This window comes from Pan paniscus, chromosome 22 (genome assembly GCF_029289425.2).
Source record: "Pan paniscus chromosome 22, NHGRI_mPanPan1-v2.0_pri, whole genome shotgun sequence".
Lineage (NCBI taxonomy): Eukaryota > Metazoa > Chordata > Mammalia > Primates > Hominidae > Pan > Pan paniscus.
Window position 1 is genome coordinate 41,126,920 of NC_073271.2, and position 22,319 is coordinate 41,149,238.

Here is a 22,319-nt window from a genome sequence, read left to right on the forward strand (position 1 = left end):
AAAACGTTGCATTTCTACATATGCTTATCATCATCTGTGTAAACATTTCTTGGTATAACTGTGGAACAGTCAGTAAATATAGATAAATCGAAGAGTAAGTCTATTGCATATGCTATAAAAAAATGCTTTTACTATCAACCTAAAACAAAAAAAAATCAAACAAAACCACCATCACCTAAACGTTGGTAACTGGAGCAGCTGCTAGTGTCAGTGCGGACTAAACGGGAGACGGCGGGAACCGTGTCCAGCCAGGGTCCTGGGCCGCGACCTGCTTCTCCCAGAGTCTACAGTGAGGATGACGGACGGGGAGAGGGGGCCGGCGGGACCCGCGTGTCCCAGGCAACTCCGGGAGAGGGAGAAGCAGGGGCGGCTCGGCGGGGGCTCGGCGGGGGCTCGGCGGGGGCTCGGCGGGGGCTCGGCGGGGGCCTGGCGGGGGCCTGGCGGGGCAGCACCCGCTGCAGATAGGAGCGCATGGGCCCGGGAGCCTGGGCAGCACCGCGAGACGCCACCTCCGCAAAACGCAAACGCCGGGCGCCTGCGGTCCCAGCTACCAGGGAGGCTGAGGCGGCAGGATCGCGTGAGCTCGGAGGTCCACCGCGCTCCAGTCTGGGCGACAGTGAGACCCCGTCCCCAAAACGCAGCAGCCGCGCATCCAGAGGAAGACACGAAGGCGGGCAGGGTCTCCTCAGCCGCGCTCGGGCGGGCGGCGCCGCGACGCCAGGACGGTCCCGCGCTCTTGCCCCACGCTCCGGAGCCGCCCAGCTGCGGTCTCTCAGCTCCGGCCGCGCTCCAGCCCCAACGGCCCCGCGCCCGTCCGCCGCAGGTGGTCGTGAGGGAGGCGCCACAGCCCCGGCTGCCCACGACAGACACAGACGCCCCAGCGCGTGCACGTCCGGCGTCGCTGCGCCGGCCCCGCCCCCTCGGCGTGCGCGCGCCCGGCGGGCCGGCAGGGGCGGGGAGGGGGCGGAGCCGCCGGCGGCGGGGCTGAGGCGCTGAGGCGGCCGTGGCGGCGGCGGCGGCGGCAGCGGCGGCCAAGCGGCCAGGTTGGCGGCCGGGGCTCCGGGCCGCGCGAGGCCACGGCCACGCCGCGCTGCTGCGCACAACCAACGAGGCAGAGCGCCGCCCGGCGCGAGACTGCGGCCGAAGCGTGGGGCGCGCGTGCGGAGGACCAGGCGCGGCGCGGCTGCGGCTGAGGTGAGGGCGGCGCGGGGCCGCGGCGGCTCGGGCGGGCGCGGGCTCCGGACCCCGCGGTGGCGGCGTTTATGTAAGCGCCGGGCAGGGACTGGTGGTGGGGCCGGGGCTGCGGGCCGTCCCGGGAGCGGAGGGCGCCCGCGGAGAAGCGAGGGTGCCGTGGCACCGCCTTGCATCCACCCTCCTGGGGCGCCCGTCTGCTCCGGCGCTCGGCCCCCGGAGGAGGCTGCGCCCGGGCGGCCCCGCGTCCCCTCCCGAGGGCGCCGAGTCCGCGTGGGATGCGCCGCGCCGCGGGGAGGGCAGGTGCGCCGGGACGAGGCTGCGCCCTGGGGACCGAGACTGCGTTTTGGGGAGGGGACGGTGTGCCCATCGGAGGCTGCGCTGGGGACGAGGCTGCGCCCGGGGACCGGAGGCTGCCCCGGGTACAAGGTTGCGCCGGGGGACGGGAGGCTGCGTTGGCAACAAGGCTGCGCCTGGGGACGGGAGGCTATGTCCCTGGGGAGACGCTGCGCCCGGCATGGGACGCTGCGCCGGGGGACGGCAGGCTGCGCCCGGGATAGGCTGGGCCCGGGCAGGGGAGGCTGCCTTGGGAGGGGACGCTGTGCCACGGGAGTGGAGACTGCGTTGGGGACGAGTCTGCGCCCTGGACGGTCCTGCGTCTCCTTCCGAGGGCGCAGTGTCCGCGCGGGATGCTCTGCGCCGCGGGCGGCCCGGGCCAGGGAAGTTCCTGCGGGTGCCGGGCGTCTGCAGCGATCGGGAGCAATCTGGGGCAGTTGGGGGCCTGAGGTGACTTTTGACGTGTTCACGTGAGAAGGAGAATTATTGCGTGGTGGATGGGTGCGAGGGAAGGTGTCAGATTGGGCTGTGGACGCTGAAACGTGTTGGAGTCCTGATTTACATGCTGGAAAACCTAACCTAAAACGTGTTCCTGTCCAGGTTTCTATGTCGGAGATCTGCACCGTGGTGTTTAGTTCCCAGTTAATATTTTTGGTCAGCAGGTTTGGGCTGTTACTTCTGATACAGGCATTTTATTTCCTTCTTACTAACCATTATTGCATTCCGTTCTCGAAGTATAACGAAAAGTGGCGTGATATCAAACTTGTTTCTTTAACGTTTAGCTCCATAATTAAGATGATAGAACCGTAGTTTTTTAAATTGAGAATACAAATATGTATTTAATCCTCTTTGTTTCCTCTTAAATTTTGCCGTATGTTTTATTGCTTCGAAAGGTGCCACCCAGAGCTGCATTTTCCAAAACGCTAGGTTGTCTTAAGAGCAGTTGTTTCTAGGAGATAGAAAAGCTAATTGTCTTTTGATGACCATCTTTTCCTTGGGGTTGAGACTGCTGTATCCTTTTTGCCTGCTGAGGGTTTCCCAGAGGGGAAAGGGAGAAGGAAGAAAGGATAAAAGCTTGGCTGATACAGTTCCTTCTTGGATAAGAGAATTAACTGTCTCTCATTGCGCGGTTCCTCCAGAGGACAGGGTCCAGTATGCATGGACAGCCACAACAGGGGCTCGATAAATATTTGATGAGACAGGCTGAGCTGGGTGCCTATATTTTGCCTGCGGTGGAGAGGATGAACTCACACAGACTCTGAAAGGAATGCATTGTCTGTGAGTGAAGCCCTGTTAGATGTCTGAGGGTTCCTAAGACTGGGTATATCCCACTACATCTACATCAAATTTGAAGCTGTAGTTGGAAAGGAAAAAAGGAGGCCCTCCTGCAGGGACAGGGGCTTAAAAATAATCGATCCAGCTCTGAGAAATTGATGACACATGTGTCTCTGGTGTGACGTGCTCATGCAGTTGTTACTGGGAGGCCAAGGGGGAAGGATTAGCTATGAAGTGATAACATCTTCCACAAAAAACATCTTGGCTCAGAGGCTAATTTCACTTCCTCGTGAATTTATGTATTGTAAAACATTTGAATTCTTTTAGATTTTTGGAATAAGAATTTTTTTAACTTCTATTTGTCCAGTGAATGCATAAAACAAACTTAATCCATTTGACAAATACTTGTCTGTGGCCTGTTATGTGCTAGGCCTTCCCTGTTTTAGGCCCTAGGAGATACAGTACTTAACAAGATAGGTAGAGATCAAAAATGCTTCTGGCATAAAGCAGTACATTTGTATTGATAGATTTAAAAAGATAAGCAAGCACACAGTACCTACAGAAAGGTAAAGCCTCATTCCACTCCATCCCTGGGCACTTGGTTCAAAGGCTGCACCCAATTGTGTATTGTCCTAGCAGGAGTCAAAGTGTGTATTGTATATGTTTTAATATATGACAAACCTTGCTATAGTGCATATTCTTACACGTGGGTACAAGCAAAGCCTACTAATTAGTTATTATCAAAATTTCTTAGCTGTAAGTTTTACTTAAGAACTGGGTTTTATTCCCTTGAATGCTGTGATTAGCTCTGTGATCAAACAATATAATTCAAATAGACAGGAGGTAGTTAACTTTGGAAAGAAATAGATGAAGTTACACATTTACCAGCCTATAAAAAAGTTTAGCAAAGTTATCAAGCTTAGTTTGAAACCAAAAAGCTCAGAGAGGTCCAATTTTATTAGAAAACTCAATGGTGGCCGGGTGCGGTGGCTCACGCCTGTAATCCCAGCACTTTGGGAGGCCGAGGCGGGTAGATCACGAGGTCAGGAGATCGAGACCATCCTGGCTAACACGGTGAAAACCCATCTCTACTAAAAATATATAAAAAATCAGCCGGGCATGGTGATGGGCGCCTGTAGTCCCAGCTACTTGGGAGGCTGAGGCAGGAAAATGGCGTGAACCCAGGAGGCGGAGCTTGCAATGAGCTGAGACCGTGCCATTGCACTCCAGCCTGGGCAACAGAGCGAGACTCCGTCTAAAAAAAAAAAAAAAAAAGAAAACTCAGTGGTTTTCTGTGTCAACTTTCTAAAATAGGAATTTCTAAATCTGTAATTTGGTGTGATGGAAATGGTGGTGTTAAAAACCCATATTATTTTGTATGTTCATAATATGTGAGGTAGGAAAAGCAAATGGGAAAATTAAAAATTGTCCAGCGAAATCATTAAGATTCCTTCCTTATTCCTTGAGTGACTTTTCTTTCCAAGGTGACAGCTTTTTATCTGGGGTGTGGACAGGGACAGCGCGGTAGCCCACAGAGGTCTTCGTGGCAGGGCTTACCGCACCTTCCATGTGCAGAGTTTTGCTTCATCCATAGCTTGACAGCTGTTGGGCTAGGGCCATTAATATCAAATTATCACATTTTTTTTTTGGTAGTTTGATTAGTACTGCTTGCTGCACTTTTCCACCTGTATGCCTATAAGATGTCCTAGGCGTACACAAAGAAAAGTGACTTTGGTTTTAGGTTTAACGTCTTTGTGATGAAACAGGAAGGGGGATGAAAGTAACTCTGAGATACCTTGTATTTTTATTGGAAGTACAGTGAAATGGAAGCTCTACTTGCTTCTAGTTTGGTGATTTTGGAACCTGGTTCCATTTCATTTGCTTGTTCATCCAACAGGCATTCACCCATGCATCCTGGCCCAGGTACTGTTCTAGGTATTGGAGATTCAGGATGAGCCTGATGAGGAGAGTTCCTGCCCTCAAGCGGTTCATTTTCTTGGGAAGGAGGAGAGCAGTAAACAAGCATTTGGTGTCCTAACTGCTTCAAAGGGCAAATGAGGCAGGGTAGGTGAGAGAAGGTCAAATAGGTGGTGAGGATGGAGTGAGCTGGGCTGAGGTCACCGCAGCAGCAGCCTCTCAGGCACAGGGAACTCTCGGGTGAAAGTCCCTGAGCCTCCTTGTAGTATGGTGGTCACCTCAGGGAGGCCATTGCTGCCAGAGAGGCTGGGCGAGTGGTAGGAAGTGAGATGGGAGTGGAGGAGAGCTGCATCTTGGAGCACACAGGCTGTGGTAAGGAATTTAGATTTTAAGTGTGATGGGAAGCCTTAAGAGAGCCTTTCTTCCTTCCTTGGGAATGACATGATCTGATTTATCTTTAAAAAGTACCACTCTGGCTGTTGGGCTTACAATATGCCAGGCTGTTTTAAGAGCTTTACATATATTAATTCATTTATTCTTATGACAGTCCAAAAAGTAGGCATTATTATCATTATTCCCATGTTACAGGGGGGAATACCTAGGCACAGAGTGGTTAAGTGATTTACCCAAGGTCACACAGGAAGTGGCAATGGCAGGATGTACCCTTACCTCCTTACTGCAGCTTGCTTTTTGCACCTCCACTACTGCAGACTGGAGGAGGAATATCAGCAAGGAGATCAGTTAGACTTTTGTGAAAGCTGGGTGACTGTACCGGCACCTCAGACCAGGGCGGAAGTGGTGAGATCAGATTCAGCCTACTGAATTTCAGCATTTGTAAGATGCCATCATTTTTAAGTTGCATCATCATTTTTTATGCTGCTAACAAAGGGAAAATGTAGCCAACTAGATTGTGACACAATGCTTTCTTGTTACCCAGCATTCATTTATACTCATTGAAAGAGCTTAGACTAAGCATTGACTTTTAAAATCATATAATTCATGCACTTTCATAAAAAAGGAAAAAACAAGTAAAACAAAGTAATTCTGAAATTTCTTCACATCTAGAATCTGATTCTTCCAACTCAGCTTTTGACTTGGCGTTGGTGCCAGGTATGAGATAGGGAAGTCTGGGAAGAGCCAGTGTTAGGATTTGAACATGTGGAGCTTGTGACTGGAAGGCAGCCCAGCTCAGCAGCTCCACTCAAGGGCCAGATCTGGAGGACGAGGGTTGGGTCATTGTGCAGCTACTTCCTAGATGATCTTGAGCAAGCAGTCTAATCTTTCTGTGCTTCAGTTTTCTCATCTATAAATTAGGAAGAATAAAAGCAACTTGTCAGGGTTGTTGAGTTGCTAATGTAAAGTACCTAAAATAGTACCTGACTAACAGTATTTAATGGGGCTTACTTTGCTTATTATTTTTATGATTAGTTATCTGAGTAGAGAAAGGTGAATATGGATGGAAATTCAAGGTCAGGTTCAAGAAGAGGTTGGGGCCAAATATGTAAATTTGGGAGTCATTTGCATATTGCTGATCTATGAGGCATACCGTATGGATACAGAGGAGCAGGAGATGAGGAATGGCCTGGGAGCTTTCGGCAAGGGGTCCACATTGGGAGGGAGGGTCTAGCAACGCCATTGAAAAGGACTCTGTTTGAAGAAGGAAGAAACTAGTGAGAGTCTAGTGGCCTGGAAACCAGGACAACGAGGGGTTCTTTTCTTCTTATTCTTCGTGGGCTGGAGAGTTTCCTATTGGCTTTGATAAGAGGTGGTTGTGAGTGACCTTGATAGGTTTGGAGTGGTGGGGAGAGGAAACAAATAGAGTAGAGGTGGGAACATCAGTGTAGACGACTCTCTAGAGGAGTTCTGTTAAAAGGGAAGAGTCGTGGGATGGTGGCTGGAGGGGACATGGGTACAGGAAGTTTTTAGTTGTATTTTTAAATGAGAGCGATGATAGCATGTTATGAGCTAATAGGAATGATCCAGTAGAGGGAAACATTTATAATATGCCAGGAAAGAGGATAATGTTGGAGCCAAGTCCTTGAGAAGGTGAGAGGGAGGCAGGAAGAGCAGGGATGCTCAGCTCTAGAAGGGAGGCGGGACTTCAGGAGGGAGGCGGGACTTCTGCACGTGGGAGCCTGGACTCAGAAATATTCCTCAAGACATGCTGCCCTTTTGAAAGGAGGATAGGAAATAAATCATGGTTTTGTCCTCAGTCCTAAAAAGTTCGGAATCTCACCCTGGGACTCAGGATCCAGCTTCTTACCAGCTTGTGCTGAACATGCCATGGGGCGTACTTACGGAAATATACATGTGGAAATGGAATTTTTTATTTATTTAAAAAATTCACTTTTCTCTAAAAGTATTGTTACCTGGAGGTTGGCACCTTTATTCACCAAATTCAGTACTCAGAGGACTAGAAGACTCGGTGCCTGATTTGTGCTTGATTTGCCTAGCTGGGAATTTCAGTTTTGCATTTAAGATGACTCCCTCACCAACCCTACCCCCAGAGGAAAGCAGGTATTGTTGCTTTGGGCCTGTTGCATGTATATGTTTATGTTCCACTGGGTCAGCAGCATTCAGTGAAACACAGTTGCCTGTTAACTTGGTAAAATATCTTAATTGCATGAGTTTTGATTTGTTTTTGTGATTATTTGATTTTTTCAGGTTTGGAGTTTCAGAACACCCATCTTCTCAGTAGTTCAGCCAATGCGATGAAATGTGAAGAAGCCTTCCCCAGCTTCCTTGCATTCTCTCCATCATCTGTGCAGTGGAGAGTAGTTCCCACTGCTGTGGAAACATTTTCCCTTTGCTCTTTTCTCTCAGGGCAGGCTTTCCTGAGTGCCTGCTCTGTGTGAGTCATCGTGGGAGGATGCGGTGGAGAAGGACAGGGAGGAGGTCTGTGCTTCTTTGAACTGACATTCTGGTGGGGAAACTAAACAGATCACAGAGGCAGACACCGTGCCTCGCAACTACACACGGACCCGGCTTATGATGGTTCCAGTAACAATTTTTGACTTGACTGTGGTACCCATACAGTCATTCTGTTTTTCACTTTCGGCATAGCATTCAATAAATTGCATGCGATATTAAGTACTTTATTATAAAATAGGCTTTGTATTAGATGATTTTGTTCAATTGTAGGCTAATGTGAGTGTTCTGAGCACCTTTTAGGTAGGCTAGGCTAAGCTTTGATGTTTGGTAGGGTAGGTGTATTGAATGCTTTTTCAGGTTAGGATGTCTTCAACTTGCGATGGGTTCATAGGATCGGAACTCCACCGTCAGTCAAGGAGCACCTGTGCTGTCTTTATCGGCATGACCGAGGAGACACGGCTGAGGTAGGTGGCATCAAGAGGGTGGCTCCTGGTGGAGGTATGATGTTCTGGGAAGGCCTCTCTGAGTGCGATGTGGTACGCTGAGGCCCAGAGGGAAAGCATGAGCTCATGTCAGGAGGGGGGACAGCAGCCTTCTGGCTAGAAGGATAGCCTGCCAGAGAGCCTGCTTATTAGAGTGGCCAGGATAGGACCAGAACCATTGTCCAGTCAGGGGCTAGGAGGTGAGGCTGCAGAGACACAGGGGCCAGGTCCTGCAGACTCTCAAGAGTGCAACAGGAAGAATGGAGGCCTGGGTTGGCACTGTTGCCATGATTTAGCGGGGCAGAGGTGGCAGAACTGGAGAAAAGAGAGCAGGTGTGAATTCTTGGTTGTGGGCAATAGATCAGGTCTTGGAGACAAGGGAAGTGGAGGGACCAAGAAGGGCTCTTGGAGCTCTTTGGATGGTGATGATGTGATGATGCCACGTTCCAGAGGATCTCAGGTCAGGAGTCTTCAACTAGAGACCTCATTTTGTATTGGGTTCTGTTTGAGTCTGCAAAGCAGTTGTCACCTAATATGTGACTAGCAGAATATTTGTTTGTATAGATATCTCTCAACTTACGATGAGGTTCATAACTTGAATATATTGTCAGTTGAAAATGCATTTAATACACCTAACCTTCAAAATTCAAAGTACACTTTCTATTAAATATGTATCACTTTCACACCATCATAAAGTAAAAAAATCATAAGTCAGACTGTTGTAAGCCAGCGTCTGTCTGTACCTTCCCACGGCCTACAAAATTTGTAATGCATTGTTTGTAAAACACAGACACGTGCATTTAAACTTTTATTAGGTAGAACTGGCTCTTCTTCAGGGTCCTTGTAATTAAGTCAGTTATTCCTCTTATGACATTCTTGTAGGAGGTCCATTACCCCTATTTATCAGATCAGGAAACTGATGCTAAGGGGCTCAGTGACTTCCTAGGAAAGCTGGATAATGTTTAACATTTATTAAGCTCTTACCATGTGTCAGACATGGTAAAATGAGTTTAATCTAGTTTAATCCTCATGATGATCTTAGGATGTTGCTATTAAGGGTCACTGTCATCATCCCTTTTTACTGATAACACTGGCCTGGCTTACCTGAGTAGCCTCCTAACAGATCTCTTCTTCCACTCCTGGTCTCCTTCAGTCTGTTCTTGACCAGCAGTCGGATCTGAGCCTGTACATGGAAGACATCACATCATTCTCCTGCTCAGAGTCCCCCTGCGGCCTTCTTTCCTGCTGTCCCTTCCTGCCACTCAGAGCCCTGGCTCCAGCTGTCTTGGGACCTATAGCTAGCCCTCACTTCAGTGTTCATGCACCATTGTGTGCTGCGTGCCCTGCTCACTGTTCTGTTTATTTCTGCCATCTGTACCCACCACTCCCTTCCTCCCCACACAGCCTGCCTGGCCAGAATGAAAGCCTCAGGAAGGCAGGGCTATTGCTCTGAATCTGTCCTGAGGGCTCGGAGCAATGCCTGGCAGATAGACACTTGTAAGCCTTTGCTGAAGGAGAGAATAACTTTAACTTACTTTTTCTGTAGGCAGTAAGTAGTAGAACCTGCATTAAGTTTATCTGCTTCTGAAAACGTATGCTTTTGCTGCCTCCCTACACTGCCCCCCCATCCTATTGTACTTGGTGAATCAGTCATATATTTATGCCCCATATGTCTGTGTTATCTCCAGATTTCCACACTTTTCTGTGTAGAATAGAAACATTTATAAAACATTCAAAATTGTTATAAAACCATAAAGTGTGACATAGTAAATTATCTGTTGAAAACAAGGAGGCCACATCCTGAAAAAGTAGCTCTGTCCTGCCAGCATCATTTTAACCCCTTTTGGACAAGATACAGTTGAAATGCATTCTCTGAAATAATACTTATAACTACATCTTGACAGAAACAAGAATATTTCAAATAATTCTGGGAGGATTCAGGAAAAGGCAGCCAAATAAAATGTGAAAAAATACATTTGATTCAACTGTGGAGGCTTAAAGGAATTACACATCTTTTTTGTTTTTTTGCGACAGCGTCTTGCTTTGTTGCTCAGGCTAGAGTACAGTGGTACAATCATAGCTCACTGTAGCCACAACCTCCTGGGTTCAAGCGATCCTCCCGCCTCAGTCTCAGCCTCCCAGGTAGCTGGGGCTACAGGTGGATGCCACCACACCCGGCTAATTTTTGTATTTTTTGTAGAGACAGGGTTTTACCGTGTTGCCCAGGCTGGTCTCGAGCTCCTGGACTCAAGGGATCCAATTGCCTCGGCCTCCCAAAATGCTGGGATTACAGGCGGAGCCATTGCACCTGGCCAAAAAAGCATCTCTTATAAGCTGTTTTTGGCCAAGGAGCAAACAGGAAAGTGTCCCAGAATTTGGGAGATCAGGATTGTAATCCCAGCCCTGCTTCTGAACAGGATGGTGCATTCTCTTCATGGTTCTGCTGCAGGCTCCTTGGATGTAGAATGAGGGCAGTTGAATTGCTTGTTGCCGAGGTTCTCTCCATTTCTGGAAGACTATTGTAAGTCAGAGTCAAATAATCATTCATTCAGTTGTCCAATAAATACTCATCATAGAACCTATGTGTAGTCCTGTCTAATGGTAGGTGGTGCTACGTCACTTCCTGCCATGGCTGCCGAGGCTCACGTGAGGCTGGCACTTGGCAGAGAGTCCTGTCCCTTCTCTTGACTCAGTAACTGTGGAAAGAGGTGAGGTATAGGAAGGGAGGGCCTAGGCCTTAGGGGTTAAGCGGGCTTAGGAGGCAGGATTGAGAGAGGTGGAATGATGGATTCAGAGTCCAAGAGAAAACGTGAAACTCCAGGGGATTAGAATTGATCCCTTTCTCTGTTTCCTCAGTCTTAGGGGGACTAGACTGTGTTAGTTGTCTTGAATTAAATTGAGCAGGGGTTGTTTTTCACTTCTGTAAGTCCAGAGTTTATCATAAGCCACCAGAGGTAATTCAGTAGTAGTTAATATTTCATTAACCCTCACTTCTAAAATTACAAAGTTAGAAGTGGAGGTCTTTAACATATATATCAGTCAGGCTGGAGAGTAAGTTGGAAAGTTGCATTTTATTCCTGTGTGTTTACTTATGGCAGTGCACATAAGCCCAGTTTTGTTTCTTTTTCTTTGATTAGTAACAGTTGGGCACAAGGTATCCAACCCACCCAGTGTTAAGTCACTTAGAGTGAGTTGATTTCCTTGAAAAAAGGAATCTTTTCAAGAATGTAAAGTGGCTTCTCGTAGTCTTCGTGAGGCTCTGGAGTCAGACACAATACTGGGTTACCCTGGGACCATGTGCAGTGAGCCTGGGCTGCCGGATGCCGCTGGTGGGCCCTCTGCCAGCTGCTGCATCCCCAAGCCCTCTCTTGTCTCATTGTTTTCCCTTTTCAGGAATAGTTTCCACTAGGGACCTGCTCCCTCAAATTTCTATCATTTGAGGTGAGGTTTCGTGTTGGTTCATCTGACTGGCTGAGTGCACCCTGGCTGTGAGAATAGGAAATCGAATTCTGGCTTTGGTCTTAGGGATATCCCCAGGTAGAGAGAGGAGATTCAAAAGATGCTGGGGAGCTACAGACGTGACCTCTGACCTCTACATGAAGAATGGTGGAAAACACTTACTACTTAGTGTTAATCTACACATTTCACTTGGTTTAGACCTAAGCATAAATAGTGTGAAGTCGATTTAAACAGAGGTTACAGTTTCCAGAAACTTCAGCGCCGTGGCTGCAGTTAAACAGCAATGATTGGACTCTTTACGTCTACTCCATTCTAGATATGAATGAAAGTAGTCACATCAAATGCATATTTATTAGTCTTGGTCATTTTGAATTTGAGTCCTTTACATACTATGTATGTATGTACCCAGGAGCAGAGCAGGGTTAAAATGACACCTTCTAACTTCTACTCTGGAATTTTTTCCCTCTGCACTTTTTGGTGTCATGTAGTAGATGTTTTCACCCACATGCAGGTGAATGAGTGACATATTTATCTTGTTACATAGTGAAGCTTTCAATTCTTTAATTTTATCCCTCTAATGAAACTGTGAGGAATTGATTCTGTTGACACAGAAAAGGCTGGTGTCACATGAACCTAAAGGACGTCATTGATCATGTGCCTCTCACGCAGAACTGACATAGAGCCTCCCGTGCAGCTCACCTTGAATTCTCCATGCACGAATCAGCCATAGGCACGTGTTATGTGTGGCACAGGCAAGAAGTGCCTGGTAGATTTTAGTTCTGTTTATTGCTGGAAGCCCTCGCTGTAGGAAAAGGAAGGTTTTTTCCTTTCCTGGACAATGATTTTGAGCTACGGTGTAGACTGGAAAAGGCAGGCTTTGATTTACCAGACGCTGCTTGCTATGTGTGAAGCTGGGATAGGGCGGTGCTGTTGGACAGAAGACCTGCCCTGTGTGCCTTTTCACACTGCACTGAGAATTTGTCTAGATGATTTCCTGGGCTTATTGATTGTTGAAGGAAACAATGCAAATTGCAAGTTATGATCAAATAATGCTTTGAGTGTTCACCTTTTTAGAATGCTCTGGGAAAATATGGGGAGAAAATAAACCATAGGAAAGGCATTTTGAGGCGGTTTTGTTTTGTTTTAAACAGCTGCCATGAAATGCACCCTCTCTAGGAGGACAATTCAGTGATTTTCTGAATGTCTGAGTTGTGCAGACATCACCACCGTCTAGTTCTTGAACACTCCTGTCACCCCAAATGTTCCCTGCGCTTGTCTGCAGTTGATTCGCGCACCCAGCCCAGCCTCAGGCAACCGCTCAGGCAGCCTGCCTGCTGTTTCCACATGTGCCTTGCAGATATTTCATGGGAAGCAGCTCATGTCCTGTGTCATCGTTTGCATCAGGCTTTCACTTAACATGTTTTTCAGGTTCATCCATGTGTTGTAGAACATATCAGTAGTTTGCTCCTTTTAGTCGTATTGGCGTAGCATGTTCGTTTATTCCGCTCCAGCGATGGACCTTGGGTTGTTTCTGCATTCTGGCTATTATGAATCATGTGACTTTGAACATTAGCAAGCATGTCTGCGTGTGGATGTGTATTTTCATTTCTCATAGGTAGATTCCTAGGAGTTCGTAGGAGCTTCGAAATGGAGTTTAAGACAGAAGCCTTTGTTTGATACTGATAATGCTAGCAAGGGCCATTTATTTGGCTTGCTCTTGAAGTCTGTCTCTGTGATGTGCATTGTGCTTCTTGAATTGTATGAGCCTATTATAGGATGAAATATGGTTATAATGTCGAGCAGAAGCTATTAGCATTTCTTAAGCTGACCACCTGTGTTGTGCACACTATTAGGTCCTCAGCAGATGAGTTCTTACCGGGTGTTTGATGTTTTCCCCCCACTTATCAGAAGAGGAAGTCGGTGAAGTACGGTTGGGCATATTAAAACCGCATTCAGCCTACAACACCCCAGAAACACTTACCCTTTGACCCAGCAATTCTGCTTCTAGGAATCCTTCCAGAAGATAGACCTCCAACAATGTGAAAATACATTCGGAATAACCTAAATATCCATATGCAGGAGAGGGTTGAGTAAACTCTAGTACAGCCACACAACCACATCCACTGTTGAAGATGAACTCTGTGAATTGGTTTGAGGTGGTTTCCAGGGCACGTGGATGTGAATGAGGCAAGTACCAAAGAACATCTAAATGCTGCCCTTGATGTGAGAAGAAGGGGATGCAGGAAGACACACGCTCCCTGCACACTTGTGCAGAGGAGATACAGGAGGGCAGAGCCAGAAACAAAAGAGATGGTGACTGCAGAGGGCGAGGGGACGGAGGAGGAGTGGGTGCCAGGTCATAGGTGGGGTGCAGAGGGCGAGGGGGCGGGGAAGTGGAGTGGGTGCCAGGTCATAGGTGGGGTGCAGAGGGTGAGGGGGCGGGGAAGTGGAGTGGGTGCCAGGTCATAGGTGGGGTGCAGTGCTGCTCTCAGTACACCTTTTAGTGCGGCCCAGCTCTTGAAACCACAGCAATACTTCATATACTCCAAAGTAAAATAGATGGTTAATATCAGCCAGGATGTGGGGGACCCAAAATGAAATATAAGCAGAAAACACACATCTCACTGTAGTACAAAGCGGCAGGGCCACAGCAAAGGTGGTGGAAAGGAAAGTGTTAACCTTATTTGGGAAAATGATATGTTGACTGGATTCTGTGAGGCTGAAGAGAACTGTACAAAATAGTAGTAAATTTTTTTCTCAGTGTTAATGGTGAGCAATGTGAAACGACTTTATGTGTATGTGGGGATTGAACAAATAAGCAGAATCGTAGTGGATAATGAGAGCCAGGTTTCTCACTGTCCCAGGAAGAAGTTACAAATAACAAAAGGAAGATGGCAGAGGGAGGCCGTGCTGTTGGATTGGGATAGGTGTCAGTGTGACTCTGTGGTCTTTAATAGATGCATGTACAGCGCAGGAGTAAACATAGGTGTATGCGTTACATGCATGGGTTAGTGATACACCTACATATGCATCTCCTAGCCTTGTCCGTTGGGAAGACCTAGAAGCAATGACCTCCAGCAACAGGGAGCACACCTAAATATCAGTTGCTGATAAAAATAAGCAGGGCTCCTTGCAGAAGATGAGTCTGGAACCTCTGATGATGCTGGAAATAAGGAAGTGGCCAGAAAGGATGGGGTGTGTCAGAGGGCACATAAGCAACCTGGAGGGGCCCCATGGCCAAAGCGGGTCAATTTGAGCAAGGAAATGAGTAATGATAGTATAGGTGTATAATCTATAAAACAAAGTCAGTATCACTACCTATTGATATAAGAAGAAATTGAAAAAATAAGGAGAAGGGACATCTCTTCCTGACAGAAACATTCCAATTAATTGGTGTAGGAGCAGTGAGAAAATAGAAAATCGCCTTCAGGCAGCACTATGGAAATAGTTACTTCAGGTGAGTTCTGCGGGAGGATGCTGATTAGTGGGCCAGAGTTTGGAGAGAAACAGGATATTTGCCTAGTCTCGAAGTATCTCTTCCTCAAGTTATTTATTTATTAAAAAGGGAAAAATAGTAACTTTAGAATGGAGGAAGCCAGCAGACACCACGTCACCTGGGCAATCAAGATCAGCATCACCTGACGAGACAAGTTGCATCATATGCCGCCCCACACCACATGGCATGTGCTCTGTCAGGGACTCCTGCCACAAATGCACAATCACAGTCTAGTCATGGAGAAATGTCAGACGCTCCAGTAGAGGGACGTCCTGCAAAATACCTCATCAGTGTTCCTCAGAAGTGTCCAGGTCATGAACACTGGAAACACCGAGGATTGGTCTAAGCTTAGAGACCTGATGACTAACTGTGGCCTGTGATTCTGGGCAGAATCCTGGAACAGAAGCCGGTATTGGTGGAGAAACCACCGAAATTCATATGAGGTCTGTGGTGTAGCCAATTGTATTGTGCCAGTGTTTATTTTCTGATTTCGATATATCCTTCTCCCAGCTCACAACATATAGGTCTGTGATTGATACATACTTCTCCTCATGCTCACAACTTACAAATCTATGATTTTAGAGGAAGCTGGGAGAAGGACATAGGGGAATTATCTGTACTATTTTTCAGCCTTCCCATAAGCCTAAAATTTCAACATAAAAAGTTGAAAAAGAAACCCATGGCAGAATATGATGGGAGAATGGCAGAAATGGCAGGACCAGCCCCTGTCTCTGTTTCTTCCCATGTGAAGGTGTTTACCTGGTTTATCTTGGTCTTTGGATTTGGTCAATTTTTTTTTTCTAAAAAGAAATTTTAAATATAGTCAAATTTATCAGTTTTTTTCCTTTATGGCTTTTGGGTTTTGAATCCTAAGAGTACTTTCCCTACTACAATACTCATATTTTTCTTTAATTTCTTCTAATAGTTTTATATTTTGTTTTTCACATTTAGCATATTGATCTATATGAAATTTGTTTTTGTACAGTTTGAAGTTGGGATATTTTTTCAATTGTCTAATCATTTGCCTTTGTCATTGAGTAGTCTGCCCTTTGCCCAGTTATCAGAAATATCACCTTTATCACTACTAAATGTTTTCTTTCAATGATATTTCAAATTGCTTATTATTCTTGTGTGATAAAGTGATTGGTTTTTGTATGTTGTGTCCACAGCTTGTCATTTGTGTCTCATGTTTTCTAGATGGAGGATCCTTTTGGGAACATGCGTCTTCCTTTCTAAGCTTTGTACTTCCCCTGTATTAATTGGCTAGGACTTCTGGTACTGTGCTGAGTGTAGTGTTTGGATCATAGTGATGGCTAGCAGGCTGCATCTCGTTGTTGTCTTTGACGTGAATGCTTCCAGTATTTCATCCTTAAGTGTGACATTACTCTAGTTGTTTTGTACATACCCTTTATCTTGTCTAGCATGTTACCTTCTCTTCCTGGTTTGTCCAAAATAATCTTTATCATGAGTGGCAGTAGAATTTTACCATATGTGCATCTGTTGAAATGATCACGTGGTTTTCCCTCCAGTCTGTTAATATAGCAAATTTCATTAATAGATTTCCTGATATTAAACATTCCTGCATTCTGGGGAAAATCATGTTTTTAACACAGTGCAAAATTAAAATTGCTATTTATTTTAATACCTTCTATTTTTTCAAAATGAGTCTCTCCCCAGCCCTACCCCTAGTCTTTTCATTTTTTTCATGTAGTTTACATGCTGTAGTAGCTACATAGTGGTATAAGTGCTTAACACCTGGCTTTTGGTGGGAAGGAGGAGTGGGAGTGTATGGAAACCCCTGATTTGTAGCATTTGCCAATTTCCAAGTTATAAATGTCCCTACCATGCCCTATTTCAAGCTACCAATGAGCTGTCAACTGGTTTACAAAATTCCTGAAAATGTGACAGTCTTCTCTCATGAACAGGTATAAGTATACCAGTGGGGCCTGAGTATGCAGCCTGGTGACTCTCATATCTGTGTGCACTCACACAACCATCACTGGGATCAACCCGGAGGCTTCCTGGTACCTGTGCAGCTCAGCACTCCTACCCTCCCCAGGAGGACCCCGGTTCTGACCTCTCTCCACCTTTGTTCTCACTTGGGGATTGAATACCTTGTTTATTTTCACGTCATCCTTGTTTTCTCTTCTGTGCACATGCAGCTCTACGTTTTCCCCCCAAGAACTACCTCGGCCACCTCATTTGTAGATAGCGAAATGCAGGGTTTGTAATGATTTTTATTGAAAAATTGAGCATCTGATTATTATTGTGGCACTGGCTTTATTAAACAATGTAGGTTCTGTGATAACTTTTCTTAAATGTTGGGCATTGCTGCCATGTTATATTCATGAAGTTCATCAACTTCATATAAACTGACGTTTTTCATTCATGTGTTTATGCAGTCATTGAATAAATATTTTTTGAGCACTTTGGATACCAAAGGTTTAGCAATGAATGAAATAACTCAGTCCCTTTCTTCACAGAGCATATGTTCTGCTATGTCTTTAAGTCACGTGTTTTTTCTATTTGACCGTCCTTGCCAATTTTCCCCTAACTCAGACATCCACTTGTCTTTGCCCCTGGTATTATCTTAAATCAACTCTAAATCAATCCGATTTCTTCCACTGCTTCAATGCTAGTTGACGTTTGGCTTAACTGCTTATATAATTATTTCTGCTTTTATTGAATTCTTATGATGAAAAAACAGAAGACTTGAATCTGATGATTTTTACTTTAGAAAGGTTAATGATGAAAGTGTTGTAATACTACAGTTTGGTGAAATGGCACTTTTTGTGTTGTGTGAACTGTCATCACTTAATGAGGAGCAGGAGATCAGCTTACAGTTTTCTGCTATAGTTCTGGACATCATGAGACCTTATTCCCCACCAGCATGATCTCTTGTCTATGGCTCAGAGGGAGAGCAATAGGGATATGGGGTGCTATTCACAGCCTTGCCTGGGTGACTGTGTCTTCTGGCAGCTTAGTGGCTCCCAGGGGCAGGATCCTGGTCACCAGCATCCTACAGCATTGCCACATGTTTGCTCATGCTCTGGTGTCCTGTGGAGTAGAGCTCCTTGTTCTCCTGTGGACCACAGTCCAGGGAGAGTGGGGGTTTCCCTGTAGGAGGAGGAGCTGGAAGACTCCAGATCGAGTTTAACCGTGGGCTAGGCTGCGAAATTTGGATGCAGGCCAGTGGACCTCAGAAATCCATCTGTTCATCTTTCTGCTAAACTGATTTGGATTTCTGCTTTTTTAGTCCTTTGCAAAATTAATTTGTCTTTAATATGAAAATCAGTGTTTTATTTTTAGTAAGAGAAAATAATTCTATTTTATTTATTTGGAACAATTTAAAAGACCCTAGAGATCAACATCCTTCCTCTTTCATTTCCTAGAGGAGGGTGTAGAGGAGCAGAGTGTGTGACAGGTGTGACAGGCACAGTGGGACTGACCTTTGCTTCTGGGCCTGGATTACCATGTCTGGAGAGTGATGCTTTGGAGGAAGTATGGGTCACTTTGCTTCTGGGCCGTCGGTTCAGAAGGTGCAGCCTTGCCCGGAGCTGAGGTCCAGTGCTAGCAGCACATTCCCTTTCCTTGCCCTGAGCCTGCATGGCAGCCTTCTTCATCAACTGGAATCTCTGTTGAGGATGGAGAAAAATCTGTGGTCCTTTTGTTTACTGGGTGACTTTCTGACCTCTCTCTCTTCTCATTCTCTCTACTGCATTACAACTGTTTGATGAGAGAGATTTTAAAAATGAACATAAACAATTTTTATGGAAATATCTGTTATCTATTTTTTTTTATATAGTTATACCATTGGAATTTACTCTTACCTTCAGGTAACAGTTGTGAGGACCAAATCTTAATCCTGGTAGGTGACCTTTAAATCTTAGAATCAGGAATTCAGCTTTAGTCAAAAGTTAACTTTTTCCCTATTGTGCTCCTGTTGGATTTTTAAAAATGGATACATTCTATTTATTGGTATTTACAAGTCACTTGACTAGACTGATACTAATAGTATGACACAGGAAAAACAAAAACATCTTTCTGTAAATTTTGAAGTAATGAACAATATTAGGGATTATTCCAAAACAGAGCAGACAAGGCAGAGGAAAACCAGTCAAGCTCTTTATAGCTTAAATCTAACCCTTTACCTGAATAATAATTTTAAAAACTATTTTATAAATCAAGCCTCCCATTCCTGTAAAATAGGAGTAATTCGTTATCACACATTTTTGTACCTTTAATTTTTTTTTTCTTGATGGAGCCCAAGTCTTAAAGATGTCAAAACTAGTATCATGTTCCATTTTCTAAAGTCGAGGCTATCTCAGTCCCATTTCTATAGCCAACAGGGTAATCTGTTACTAGGCCCTGAAACCCTTCTGATGAGTCTCAGCTTATACCCCACCCCACCCCCAAATATTCACACAATAGGCACAGTGAAAACCAGGAAATTAGTCTCTGAAATAAGCAGCCTCCCCAGGAAGGAAGCAGCATGGCCACTGCCCATTCTGTGCCTGGACCTCGCCCCACCGGCACTTGGCTTCAGGAACCTGGACTGATCCAGGCACTTTGCTGGGGTGCACTTTGGCTTTTCTCACCAGTTCCCAGGGCAGCCTCGGGTAGGAGTCTCGGGTAGGAGAGTGTTGCAGGCCCTAGATCTGGGGCTACAGGGACTTTTCTCACAACTCCAGGCGAGGGCGCACCGGGCTTGGCTCTTCTAGGTCTGGTGACTGCTCCCATTGGCAGGTGTCCACAGGCATCTGCCTGACGTCCTTGACAAGAGGAAGAGAGGACCCGGCTTTCTGTGGGTGCCGAGCCCTCTGGGCCACACAGCTGCTGTTCTCTGACTTGTGGGTTTTTCTGCCGCCTCTTGCGTTTCATGCTGTGACTCTGGAACTAGGTCTTACCCTGTTTGGAGTGAAGGTTCGGGGTGTTGGGAAGTTCTGTCCTCTTCTCTCAGGAAGAGGCCCTTTGACTGTGTGCCTGGAGGAGGCATGGGTGCATCTTTTCTCCAGGGGGCTCCTCACCAGGGGTATGGGGTGACTGTGCTGCAGCCTCAGGAATGTCAGGGTGAAGAGGCCCTGGAGGCTGATGCTTCCGGCCAAGGGCTTCTTCTGGATTTTCAAATAAAGTCCCAGAACAGAATTACTTTATATTTTAATTTCAGGCAAATGTCTCTCATCTGCCCTTTTAAGTACATTAGGATTGGGTTTTTCGACCCTGCACAGCACATGGGGGCTCCTCAGAGAAGTGTCTGATAAAATAAAATTAAATAACTCGCTTTTTAGCACTTCGTTTTTACTGGTGATTTGTTAGTCATTGATTGAGGTGATTGTGATTGATCCAATTATTTGTCTGCCCATCCTGATTGTAACTTTTTTTATTTACAGAATTTTAAAAGATAGTTTCTTGATCTTAATGTTATATTTAACGTTCTCTTTCATAAGATGGTTTTTTGATGACTTTGTGTTTAAAAAGTGAGGGTCTTTTGAGAAATAGAATATATCAAATTATTTGTTCAGAAACATTCAAAAGCATTTTTTCCAACTCTGCAAGCAGTTGTCTGTTAAAGCAATTAGCGTGTACCCAATTAGAGCTCTGTTCAAGATCCCTCACTGATAACCTCTGTGAGGCTGTTGGTCCGTGTCTTTATCGAGCAGTAGTGTGGCTTCCCAGGTACTGTCAGCTCATTTTGGACCCAATACTAGTTTATTGCCTGAAATTACCTTTAAACTGGAAAATCTTCAAGTAAAATTTTTGAGAGTTTTTGATTAATCCCCTAGGATACTTTTGAATGATAGGTTTGGGGGAGATACATTTGGTTGTTTTGGCACCACTACCATCAGCCTCACTCACGTGCTGCCAGGCGCCCCGCCAGATCAGGGAACATCCTCTGTACATGGAAGCAGCCCCGAGCACTATGTCTGCTTGTGTTTCTGCTCTCAAGGTTTCTACTGCCCTGCATGTGGGCCCTGCTGAGGCCCCAGACTGCTTCCTCACACAGCTGACCTGGTGGGCTTCCTGTCCACACAGCTCCCCTTCCTGTCCTCCCATCCAACCTCTCGCATCATGTTGAGGGGAGAGGGGGGGCAAATGAGACATGGTCCTTGCTTTCATGGAAATTTCTAGTGATGCAGATGTCTGTATATCACGTAATCACACAAACAGATGTAAAGTCATAACTGTGATGAAGGAAGACAAATTGAAGACCTCCATCAGCCGAGGGGCCTGGACGCTCACTGAGAGGCGAGGTTTGCACTCAGTCTCCTTGCCCAAAAGTGGCAGCCTCATTCTGCAGCCCATGTGCTGGGGACCTTCTCCACTATCACGACTTCCTTGACATTTCAGTCTGTTCTGTTCAAGTTTTGGCCTTCCATCCCTCTGAAATGGGTCTTGCTAGTCACTAATGATCTGTCTCTTGTTAAGGTCAGTGGCCTGTATTTTGTCCTGGTCTTAATCAGTGTCTCAACAGGACTGTACAGAACTAGCCAACCTCTTGGATTCCGTGGGCAGTGCCACCCTGGCATCCTTCTGGCTCAGTCTTCTGTGCAGGTCCCCCAGTCACCAGGAGCCCTGCAGGTGCAGCCTACCTGCCCCCAGCCCAGGCTGCGCTCCCTGCTTGCTCTGTGTGTGATGCCCCGGCCTTTGCCGTGAGCTCTGACACAGTGCAGCACAGACCTGCTTGAGCTCTGGATCCCTTCCCCAGGCTCCTGTCCATCCTGCCCCCTTTCAGCTTCCCGCAGTGACCATTGCCTGGAACTCAACCCGGTGTTTTTTCTCTGCCCTCTTTTTCTGTTAGCTCTTCCCCCAGTGGTGTGGGGCTGGGACAGGGGTCTCACATTGTCATCCGCATTTCCCGAGGCTTCTGTCTCTCCATCCCGCTGTTTCAGAGTTCTGCATCCCGCTGTTTCAGGGTGCACGTTTCCTTCTTGGGCTTGGCTCCTTGGGTCATGTCTCCAGCCTGACGTTCCAGCTGAGAGGTGGTGAGGCAGGAAGGGGTGTCTCTGCATCAGGAAAGCGATAAGGAGTTCAGGAAACCCAGTGTCTCTCATTGGCTGGAAGAGTATTACACGGCTACCTCTGGTTGCCCAGATGCCTGGGGCAGGGTCTGTGCTTGAGAAAATCAGGCTCTGTGAGTAAGGGTCTCCCACAGCCAGATCAACAAGGAGCTGTAGGCTGTAAGTCTGGTTCCTGACTGAGGGAGGCTTAAAAAGTGGGGCTGTTGGGGCTTTATATTTAGCACCCATTTTTTACCCTCTCAAATTCCAGACCAGTTGAGAGAGCCGCACACA

At 46.5% G+C, this 22,319-nt stretch overlaps 1 protein-coding gene across 6 annotated transcripts in view; it reads left to right on the top strand.

The window, feature by feature from the left end:
- The first annotated feature begins 986 nt into the window (after nt 1-986).
- The window catches only part of ADARB1 (adenosine deaminase RNA specific B1), a 158,630-nt gene continuing 137,297 nt past the window's right edge, over nt 987-22,319 (top strand). The window contains exon 1 of one of the 6 annotated variants that reach the window (XM_034948038.3): nt 987-1,194. The gene's annotated coding sequence lies outside the window, so the exon portion shown is untranslated. Of the gene's footprint in view, nt 1,195-1,384; nt 1,495-1,593; nt 1,621-22,319 lie in introns of those variants that run through there. The other 5 variants (XM_063601269.1, XM_055105332.2, XM_055105328.2 and 2 more) reach the window with 5 other exon arrangements.